The following is a 12,575-nucleotide window of genomic DNA, read 5'->3' as shown; positions in this document are numbered from 1 at the left end:
GATTACATCCAAAAAATCTGCACCAAATTTTTTAATTAATGATATATTACTGAGAGTGTTCTTCCTGAGACTTGAAATTGTGGAAATGATTCAAGGATGGCCATTATCCCCACTGTTGTTCAAAAATACACTGGTAATTCTGGCTACTGACATACAGCAAAATAAATACATAAATACATAAATAAATGAATAAAATTGAAAAGGAAGGAATTAAAATGCCTTTATTCGGGGATGATATATATATATATATGTATATATATATATATATACATATATATATATACATATATATACAATTCAAAAGAAACTGCACACTCTTAGAATATATGAGTTTAGCAAGGCCACAATGTATATGGTCAATATATGAAGACCAATCATTTTCTATATATTAACAAAAAACAAATATTTTCAAAAAGTTAAAACCACAGCATACACAATAGCATTAAAAAGGTAAAATACAAAGAAATCAATAAAATGAAAGAAGTGGAACATCTCTGCATTGTAAGCCACAAAATACTATTCAAAGAAACTTAAGAATTCAAACACCATATGATTTCACTCATATGTGGAATTTAAGACACAAAATAAATGAGCAAAGGGGGAAAAGAGAGAGAGAGAGGCAATCCAAGAAACATACTCTTAACTATAGAAAACAAACTGATGGTTTCCAGAGGGGAGATGCATAGGGGAGATGGCTGAAATAGGTGATGGGGATTAAAGAGTGCACTTCTTCTGTTGAGCACTAGGTGTTGTATGGAATTCTTGAATCACTGTATTGTGCACCTGAAACGAATATTACTATGTTAACCAACTGGAATTTAAATTAAAACTTAAAAAACTTCCAAATAAATGCCACGTTCCTCTATTAGAAAAATCAATACTGTAAATATGTAAATATTTCTCCAAATTCTCTCTACAAGTTTTACACAATTCTGACAATAATTATAGCAGGTTTATTTTGATGGAAATTGGCAACACAATTCTAAAATGTACATAGAAATACAAAGGAAGAAGAACCAAGGCAATTTTGAAGAATAACAAAGCTGGAAGCCTCACACTATCAGATAATACAACTTAGTAGAAAACTATAGTAATTAAAAGTAGTTGACACACAAAGTTACCCTGGTTTCAGGTGTACAATAATAGTGATTCAACAATTTTATACATTATGCTATGGTCACCGCAACATACCTACCACATGTCCCCATAAACTGCTATTACAATATCATTGAGTATATTCCTTATTCTGTGCCTTTTTACTCCCATACCTTATTTATTCCATACATAGAAGCCTGTATCTCCCATTCACCCATTTTGACCTACCTTTCATCCTGCTCCCCTCTGGCAACCATCATTTTGTTCTCTGTATTCATAGGTCAGATTCTCCTATTTGTTTGTTTATTAATTTTTTTAGATTCCACTTATGAAGGAAATCATATGGTATTTGGCCCTCTCAGTCTGACTTGTTTCACTTAGCATAATACCCTCTAGATCCATCCATGTTGTCTCAAATGGCACAACTTCATCCTTTTTATGAACTTAAACCTATAATGACATGCCTATGAAACATCCTCTGTGCCAACTTGGATGGCTCAAAAGAAAAAATAAATGCAAAATTTTGATGAGAATGTGAGGAAATATGAACCATACTACACAACTGATGAGTGTGTAAGGTGATATGACCTTTTGGAAATCTCCTTGGTAGCATGTAATAAAGCTGGATCTAAACAATGTCCTGTGACCTAGCAGTTCCCCGCTAAGGAAATACTAAGGGAAATCCACATACATTAGTATAATTATCACCAAAAAATATATACAAGGTTGTTCACACAGCACAATATGTAATATACCAGATGAAAAGCTACACAAATGTTCATAGAGTAAATATGCTCTATCCATATGATGGAATACAATTCAGAAACACAATGGTGAATAACTACCAGACCCAAGAGTATGGATAAAACACAAGAAAATGATGTTAAGTAAAAGAAACTAAACAAAAAAGACTCTATGATATATGATTCCATTTACATAAATTTAAAATCAGACAAAACTAGACCATGCTGCTGGAGGTGAGGATTGTGGTTACTTTTAGGAAAGAGGTATAAGGATGACTGGGAAGTGGCACAAGAGGGCCTTGTAGGGAGCTATGATTATAAAGTACAACCATTTTGATCAGAGTGGGGATTATATAGATATGTTAACTTGGTTAAATTTCATAGAACAGTACACTTATGACTTCTGTCTTTTTCATATGTGTATAATAAATAAATATGTACATGTAAAAAAAATTGGGACATGATGGAGGGTATATCATGAAGAACAACAGAACCAACTTTCTGAAATGTGATCTTCCAGACAAGGGAATTTTTGACTCTGCCAAAATTTAAACTCATCATTAAAAACAATTTTCAATCTAAATCTGTATTGTTTGGAAATTCTTTTTCCAAAATGATGAATATATCTCCCAAGAACTAATACCTCTTCAGTTACAGAAATTGTTAGTCACCTCTTTGTTTACTTTCCCTTTATTTTATCATTGTCTAAGAAAATGAAAACTAATGCTTTTGTATCTGAATAGGTATGTATGGTGTAAATGTCGTTGTTGTAGAATAATTTCCTTAAAGTTATCTCTCTTTTCTGCTGTTCCCCTTTCTACTCTATTTATTTCATAAGAGAAAAGAAAGAGGCTTCTATGTCATAACTTAAAATCTTTTCAATTTTATTAATAAATACATAACATACATTATTGTATAAATTTAAGGCATACATACTAGAGCTGATAAATGAATTCAGTAAAGTTGCAGGACATAAAATCACTGTACATATATCTGTTACACTTTTATACACTAATAATGAAACAGCAGAAAGGCCAATTAAGAAAAATCCCATTTTCAATTGCACCCAAAATGATAAAGTACCTCTGAATAAACTTAACCAAAGAAGTGAAAGACCTGCACTCTGAAAACTATAAAATACTGATGAAAGAAATTGAAGGGTACACAAATAAATGGAAATACATTCCGTGCTCAGATTAGAAAACCAAACGTTCTTAAAAATGTCTACACAACCCAAATTAATGTACATATTTAATATATCCCTATCAACTTACCAACAGCATTATTCACAGAACTAGAACAAGAAATTCCAAAATTTCTGTGAAACCACAAGTCCCTGAATAGCCAAAGCAAACTTTGAAAAACAATGCTAAATTGGAGGTATCACAATTCCAGACTTCAAGTTATATTGCAAAGCTGTAATAATCAAAATGGTATGATACTTGCACAAAAATAGACACATAGAAGAATAAAACTGAAAACCCAGAAATAAACCCACAACTATATGGTCAATTAGTCTTCAACAAAGTAGGAAAGAATATCTAGTGGGAAAAAGACAGTCTCTTCAAAAAATGGTGTTGGGAAAACTGGACAGCAACATGTAAAACAACAAAACTGGACCACGTTCTTACACCATACACACAATAAATTCAAAATGGATTGAAAACCTAAATCTGAGTCCTGAAACCATAAATATGCTAGAAGAGAACACAGGCAATAACTTCTTTGACATTGGCTAAAGCAACTTTTTTCTATGTATGTCTCCAGAGACATATATAAGAAGGACATATAAAGGAAACAAAGCAAAAATAAATTATTGGGACTATATCAAAATTAAAATTTTCTGCACAATAAAGGAAACAATCAACAAAACAAAGGTAACCTATACAATTGGAGAAGATATTTGCAAATGATGTGCTTGATAAAGTGTTAGTATCCAAAATATATAAAAACGTACAAAACTCAACACCCAAAAAAACAAATAACCAAGTTAAAAAATTAGCAGAAGACATGAATAGACATTTTTCGAAAGAAGACTGACAGATGGCTAACAGACACATGAAAAAGATGCTGAGCATCACTCATCATCATGGAAATAAAAATCCAAACTACAGTCAGATATCACCTTATATCAGTCAGAATGGCTATATTCACAACACAGGAAAAAAACAGGTGTTAGTGAGGATGTGGGGAAAGGGGAATCTTCTTTGACTGATTTTAGGAATGCAGACTGGTTCAGCCACTCTGGAAAACAGTATGAAGCTTCCTCAAAAAGTTAAAAATTGAAACACCTATGGCCCTGCCATTTCACTACTAGATATTTACCAAAAGGATACAAAAATGCTGATTCAAAGGGATACATGTACCCCAATGTTATAGCAGTATTAGCAACAATAGCCAAATTATGGGAAGACCCCAAATGTCCATTGACTGATGAATGGATAAAGAAGGTGTGGTATATATACACAATGGAATATTACTCAGCCATAAAAAATGCCGCCTTGTCATTTGCAATGACATGGGTGGAGCTAGAGAGTATTATGCTAAGTGAAATAGGTCAGTCAGAGAAAAACAAACACCATATGATTTCACTCCTATATGGAATTTGAGGGGGAAAAAACAGATGAACATAAGGGGGAGAAAAGAAAAGACAGACACAAACCAGAAAAAAAAAAGTCTAACTAGAGAACAAACTGAGGGTTACAATAGAAGAGGTGGGCAGGCTCTACTACAAAGCTGTAATCATCAAGACAGCATGGTATTGGCATAAAAACAGACACATAGACCAATGGAATAGAATAGAAACCCCAGAACTAGACCCACAAACGTATGGCCAACTCATCTTTGACAAAGCAGGAAAGAATATCCAATGGAAAAAAGACAGTCTCTTTAACAAATGGTGCTGGGAGAACTGGACAGCAGCATGCAGAAGGTTGAAACTAGACCACTTTCTCACACCATTCACAAAAATAAACTCAAAATGGATAAAGGACCTGAATGTGAGACAGGAAACCATCAAAACCTTAGAGGAGAAAGCAGGAAAAGACCTCTCTGACCTCAGCCGTAGCAATCTCTTACTCGGCATATCCCCAAAGGCAAGGGAATTAAAAGCAAAATTGAATTACTGGGACCTTATGAAGATAAAAAGCTTCTGCACAGCAAAGGAAACAACCAACAAAACTAAAAGGCAACCAACGGAATGGGAAAAGATATTTGCAAATGACACATCGGACAAAGGGCTAGTATCCAAAATCTATAAAGAGCTCATCAAACTCCACACCCAAAAAACAAATAACCCAGTGAAGAAATGGGCAGAAAACATGAATAGACACTTCTCTAAAGAAGACATCCGGATGGCCAACAGGCACATGAAAAGATGTTCAACGTCGCTCCTTATCAGGGAAATACAAATCAAAACCACACTCAGATATCACCTCACGCCAGTCAGAGTGGCCAAAACGAACAAATCAGGAGACTATAGATGCTGGAGAGGATGTGGAGAAACGGGAACCCTCTTGCACTGTTGGTGGGAATGCAAATTGGTGCAGTCGCTCTGGAAAGCTGTGTGGAGGTTCCTCAGAAAATTAAAAATAGACCTACCCTATGACCCAGCAATAGCACTGCTAGGAATTTATCCAAGGGATACAGGAGTACTGATGCATAGGGGCACTTGTACCCCAATGTTTATAGCAGCACTCTCAACAATTGCCAAATTATGGAAAGAGCCTAAATGTCCATCAACTGATGAATGGATAAAGAAATTGTGGTTTATATACACAATGGAATACTACGTGGCAATGAGAAAAAATGAAATATGGCCTTTTGTAGCAATGTGGATGGAACTGGAGAGTGTGATGCTAAGTGAAAGAAGCCATACAGAGAAAGACAGATACCATATGGTTTCACTCTTATGTGGATCCTGAGAAACATAACAGAAACCCATGGGGGAGGGGAAGGAAAAAAAAAAGAGGTTAGAGTGGGAGAGAGCCAAAGCATAAGAGACTGTAAAAAACTGAGAACAAACTGAGGGTTGATGGGGGGTGGGTGATGGGTATTGAGGAGGGCACTTTTTGGGATGAGCACTGGGTGTTGTATGGAAACCAATTTGACAGTAAATTTCATATATTAAAAAATAAATAAAAAAATAAATAAAAAATAAAAAATAAAAAAAATAAAAATAAAAATAAAAAAATAAAAAAATAAAAAAAAGAAGAGGTCGGCAGGTGGATGGATTAAATACGTGATGTGTATTAAGGACATCACTTGTGAGGAACTCCGGGTATTGTAGGTAAGCGATGAATCACTAAATTCTACACTTGAAACTAAAAATGAAATAAAATAAAGGCTAAATCATCATCAATTACATGCTAGACTTTATTGCTTCTTCATTTTCTAATGAAAATACACTTTTGCGAATTCACATTTGTTTTTCTCAACAGGTCCACATTTTAACACTTTCCAGAGCTGGTACATTTGAGATTTTAACAGCAAAATCCCTTGAGATTTTACACGTGACCTCCTTTTCCTAGGATCAGATCAGTTCCCATCCGTGGTTCTAACTAGCAGGGAATCTACTAGGGTCACGCTTCTCTTTCCTCTCCCCAGGCAAGGGAAAGCCCCCACTCCCAGGCCCTTTCCCCACTCCTTTACACGGGCCAGATTCCGGAGCACTGAGCGCAGTACCACTGCACGCTGTGAGGTGGCACCCATGCATGTAGGACATGTGCATGTTCTCTCTCTCTTGCAACACTAAGCAGTAAACTGAGCCAGTGCCAACCTGTGAAAGCTGGGGTGCTGCCACATCACTCACTCTTCCTTTCTTCTCACTGGAGATTTGGGGCTGAGTCATCATCCTTGCACATTAGGGATCAGTGGTGGTAAGATGCAGAAGTGGTCAAAGAGATTGTGCTTCATTCTTGAGTCCAAGCTTGTGCTTCAACCCAACCACCAGAAGGCTCTAAATTGAGGGGTGCTGGGAACTAGCCCAGTGAACAATGTTCAACGCCCTCATGTCTGTGCCTCATTTAGAGATAGCTCCCAGGAGAGGGAATAGTGGCAGTGTAGGGTAAGGGGAAGATGTTGTTTCGTCCTGTGGACAAACACTAGTCCCATACTGTCAGATTCCTGCCACATGCTCGCATGCCTCTCCCCCTACTGCAAATGGTAGACACACGTTCCCAAATGTCATAACCCACATTGAAACATCACATATGTTCATTCAAATACACATGCCCTCATGTTGCCTTGATCTCATCCAGAGACTCGCACTTGGTGTTTGCAGGCATGGTTTGTGGACTCAACTCATGAGAAGATGTCTGTTGGTAGGAGGACTGGTTAAGGCCCTCTGAATTTCAGTTGTTCCCTCACATCTGCTTTTCCATCAGGGGCTCATGCACTAATGTCAGGTACCATGACGCCAGTGTTCTCATTCTTAAACTGGTCCCAGGTAGGCAAGGTGTCCTCATTTATCTCTCTGCACTTTGTCTTTGACATTAAGACTGTCCAGACTGACAACACATCCCATGGTTGACTTACTAGCTCCTGATATTTCTCAGTTGGAATTGGAATCTCAGGTCATCTTCAGTAACTAATCCCATGTCTGTAACTGATTATTGTCTTTCTTTTCTCACAATGTTATTTTATATACCTCGTGTTTTATAATTACTTTGAAATATGCAATGCATATCACTATTGCTCTTTTAAGAAAGAGCAATAGTGTTGTATATTTGAAAGGTTTTTCTTTCTTAGAGGATCCCCAGATGTACAGCAGTATCACTACCACTTACCAGTATGTATATTTTTTCATTGCACAGAAATTTTGCAATTAAATGTCCATGTCAACTATGAATAGAGCCAAAATGGGATGAGAGAAATTTCTCCTCCATGATCAGCTTCCAAATATGCCTCCACATGAGCAGGTGGAGTGTGCTCTGTAGCCTCTATAATCCATCTAATCTGTATGTTCCACAACAGTTTCTTTAACACTGGAAAATCAATTCTCTGTTCCCATACACTCTGGTCATGCTCACATTCCTCTACCATCCCAAAATAAATCCACTACTGAGATCACACCCATATCACATGGTGCCATCACTCAAATTGAACCATAGTGAAAATGTTCATATATAAAGTTCTCTCTAATACATGCTCAGGAAATGGAAATGAATGTTGTCATGACAAAGTTAAAATAGATGCAGTAACATGGTTTCTGGTTGAGAGACACTTTTATATCAGTTCATCTAAATACTGAATATCTTGGCTAAAAGACTCAGCAATAGACAATGTTAACAATACTGGATCATAGTGAATTATAACACAACATTCAACTTTAAAAACATTAACATAATTTGCAGCTTATTTTTTAATACTCACCTTGAATTTTAATGGATATAGTTGACAGCATTTATTTGTGCCAGGGGAGTAACATTTTCATGGCTCCTAAATGTAAGTTTCCTATTTAGTAGGTTTGTTTTTATCTAACAAATTAAAAATACCAGCCTGAGTAATTTTGCTAAGAGAGAGGATAGGATAACATCCCAGTGTCTCAGAAAGGGACATGGAAACTTCATCATGAAATATTTAAAGAATTCCTAAGAAAAACTTTTTAGCAATGAGAAATGTAACAGTTTATACTATTCACTACATGAGATGGAAATCCTTCATAAATGTCTGTTCCTTATAGTGCTTCAATTAGTAATTTTCTAAAAACATACTTCTATCAAAATCCTTTAACCATCAACTACATGATGAAGTTAAAACTCCTTAGCATATGGATTTTTAAAATGGACCTTATATTTCAGAGAAGTTGCAGTTTCATAGCAAAATTGAATGAAAAGTCCAGAGATTTCCCCCAAACCCCTGCCTCCACATATGCACAGCCTCCACCAGTATCAACATCCCACACCAGAGTGATACATTTTTTACACTCCATGTATGTACATTCACACATTAGGGTTCACTTTTAGTAATGCACATTCTATAGGTTTTGACAAATGTGTAATGACATGTACCCACCATTATAGTATCATACAGAGTAGCTTTACTGCCCTAAAAGCCCTCTGTGCTCTGCCAGTTCGTCCCTCCCTCATTCCTAATCCTTGACAAATAGTGATATTTTAATCTTTTCCATAGTATTGCCTTTGCCAGAATGTCATACATTTGGAATCATACAACATATAGCCTTTTCAGATTGGCTTCTTTCAGTTAGTAAGATGCATTTAAGTTTTTTTTTTTTTTAATTTTTTAAGGTTTATTTATTTTTGAGAGAGAGATAGAATTGAGCAGAGGAGGGTCAGAGAGAGAGGAAGACATAGAATCTGAAGCAGGGCCAGGCACAGAGCCTGCACAGAGCCCGTTGCAGGGCTCAAACCCATGAACCGTGAGATCATGACCTCAGCCAAAGTTGGAGCTCAACCAACTGAACCACCCAGGCACCCACATTTAAGTTTTATTTATATCTTTTCATTGTTTGATAGCTCATTTCTTTTTAAAACTCTTTGAATAACATTCCATTATCTGGATGTACCAATTTTATCAATTCACCTACATTTGCTTCTAAGTTTTGACAAATATAAATAAAGCTACTATAAATATCCATGTGTAGATTTTTGTGTAGACATAAGTTTTCAACTCTTTCAGGTAAATACCAAAGAGCATGATTGTTGGATCATATGGTCAAAGTAGATTTAGTTTTGTAAGAAACTTCCAAACTGTCTTCCAAACTGTACCATTGTGCATTCTCGCCAGCAACGAATGAGAGTTTTTGTTGCTCCACTTCTTCACCAGCATTTGGTGTTATTAGTGGTATGGATTTTGATGATTCTAATAGTTGTGCAGTGGTATCTCATTGATGTTTTCATTGGCATTTCCCTGATGATATGATTGAACATTTTTTCATGTGTTTACTTTGCCAGCTATGTATCTTCTTGGGTGATGTATCTTTTAAATTCTATGCCCCATTTTTCTTTTTCTTCTTCTTTCTCTTCTTGGCTTAAGTCCCATACATTTATTTCTCAGTTATTGAGGCTGAAAGTCCAAGATCAAGGTACCAGGAGGGTTGGTTTCTCCTAAAGCCTATCTTCTTGGCTTGCAGATGACCACCCTCTTGCTACTTCTTCACAGCACCATCCCACTGTGAATATGTGCCCCTGGAAGTCTCTTTGACTGTATGTCCTAATCAACTCCTGTTATAAGGACAGAAGTCAGTTTGAATTAGGGACCACACTAAGGGCCTCATTTTATAATAATTACCTTTTAAAATGTCCAGCCCACAAATAGAGTCACATTATGAGCTACTAGTGATTTGAGTATGCATGAACAAATACCATCACAGAATGCAGGGAGCTCAAACATACTTGGGATAGAGGGAGAGAGCAAGGTAACTACCATCTCCAAACAAGCATTCCAAGCACCCCAGTCTCCATAACAGAAGAGCAAACTTTCCTTCAAGATATAAGAAATTATTTGCAGTCAGTGAGCCCATGAACAAAGGGGGAGCTAACCGCAAATTACTGAGCAATGACCAAGTGACACCCCCATTGCCTGTGACTCCAGCCCCTTTTCTCTACTTCCCCCACCCTCAGAAGTGAGGCTGGGTCTTTGGCCGATTTTTAAATTGGGCTTTTTTTCCCTTATTGTGGAGCTTTAAGAGTTCTTTGTATATTTTAGATAGCAGTCCTTTATCAGATATGTCATTTGCAAATATTTTCTCCCATTCTGTGAAATATCTTTTCATTTTCTTGACAATGTCGTTTGCAGAGCAGAAAATTTTAATTTAATGAAGTCCAGCTTATCAGTTCTTGCTTTCATGGATTGTGCCTTTGGTGTCATCTAAAAACTCATAGCTAAATCCAAGGTGATCTAGGATTTTCTTCTATGTTATCTCCTGGGAGTTTTATAGTTTTGCATTTTATATTTAATCTACGATTCACTTTGAGTTAATTTTTGTTAAGGGTGTGGGGTTTGTGTCTAGATTTTTTCCAGTTGTTCCAGCACCATTTGTTCAAAAGACTACCTTTGCTTTATTGTATTGTCTTTATTCTTTTGTCAATGATCAGTTGACTGTATTTTATAGGTCATATCTTGAACTCTCTACTCTGTTTCACTGATTTATTTGTTAATTCTTTCACCAATACCACACTGTCTTGATTACTGTAGCTTTATAGTAAGTCTTGAAATCAGGTAGTCAGCTTTGAAGTCAATCCTCTAGCTTTCTTCTTGTCCCTCAATATTCTGTTGACTGTTCTATATTTCTTGCATCTCCATATAAACTTCACATCAGTTTGTCAGCATTCACAAAATAACTTGCTATGATTGTGATTGTGATTGCAATGAATCTATAGAACAGGTTGGGAAGAACTGACATCTTTACAATATCAAGTCTTTCTATTAATGAACATGAAATATCTTTCCATTTATTTACTTCCTCTTATAGATATAGACATATCTAAGTATTTCATTTTGGGGTGTGTAAATGGTATTGTGTTTTTAATTTCAAATTCCACTTTTTCATTACTGGCATACAGAAAAGTGATTGGCTTTTATTATTAACCTTGTGTCCAACAATCTTGCTATAATTATTATTAGTTCAAGGAAGTTTTTTGCTGATTCTTTCAGACATTCTGGATTGATGATCAATCATGTGATCTATAAACAAAAACAGTTTTATTTCTTCCCTCCCAGTCTGTATACATTTATTTACCTTTCTTGTTTAAAAAAATTAATGTTTATTTATTTTTGAGAGAGACAGAGCATGAATAGGGGAGGGGCAGAGAGAGAGGGAGACAGAGAATCCTAAGCAGGGTCCAGGCTCCCAGTCTTCAGCACAGAGCCCAACGCGGGGCTCGAACTCACCAACCATAAGATCATGACCTGAGCTGACGTTCAGCTGACTGAGCCACCCAGGTGCCACCACATTTCCTGTTTTATTGCATTAGCTATGACATTCAGTACTGCTTTCTGCAAAGCAGTGGTAAGAAGGGACATTGTTTATTCAAACGCAATAGAATGAATTAGGAAATATTCCTTCTGTTTCTATCTTCTGAAAGTAACTGTATAGAGTTCACATAATTTTTTCTTTAAATGTTTGGTATAATTCCAAATGTTTGACACAATATCAGTGAACCCATCTGGGCCAGGGGCTTTCTGTTTTTGAAAGTTATTAATAATTGATTCAATTTTTAAAATAGATATAGACCTATTCAGATCATCTATTACTACTTGTGTGAATATTGGTCTATTGTATCTTTCAAGGAATTGGTCCATTTTTTATAGGTTATCAAATTTGTGGGCATAGAATTGTTCATAATATTCCTTGATTATTCTTCTAATTTCCGTGGGATCTGTAGTGATGTTCCTGCTTTCATTCCTCATATAAGCAATCGTGTCTTCTCTCTTTTCTTAGTTTGGCAAGAAGCTTATTGTTTTGATTTTTTTCAAAGAATAAGATATTTTGTTCTAAGAAAACTCCTACATTTTTTAAAGTTTTTATTTAAATTTCAGTTAGTTAACATAAAGCATTATATTAGTTTCAGGTGTACAGTATAGTGATTCAAAAGTTCCATACAACACCTGGTGCTCATCACAACAAGTACATTCCTTAATCCCCATCGCCTATTTTTTTATATCTAAACACAATACGTTTATTAATTTTTCTTTTTTTTAATATGAAATTTATTGTCAAATTGGTTTCCATACAACACCCAGTGCTCATCCCAAAAGGTGCCCTCCTCAATGCCC

This window comes from Panthera pardus, unplaced genomic scaffold, assembly GCF_024362965.1.
Source record: "Panthera pardus isolate Hobbes unplaced genomic scaffold, ASM2436296v1 HiC_scaffold_27, whole genome shotgun sequence".
NCBI lineage: Eukaryota > Metazoa > Chordata > Mammalia > Carnivora > Felidae > Panthera > Panthera pardus.
Note: the sequence above shows the minus strand (reverse complement) of the source record.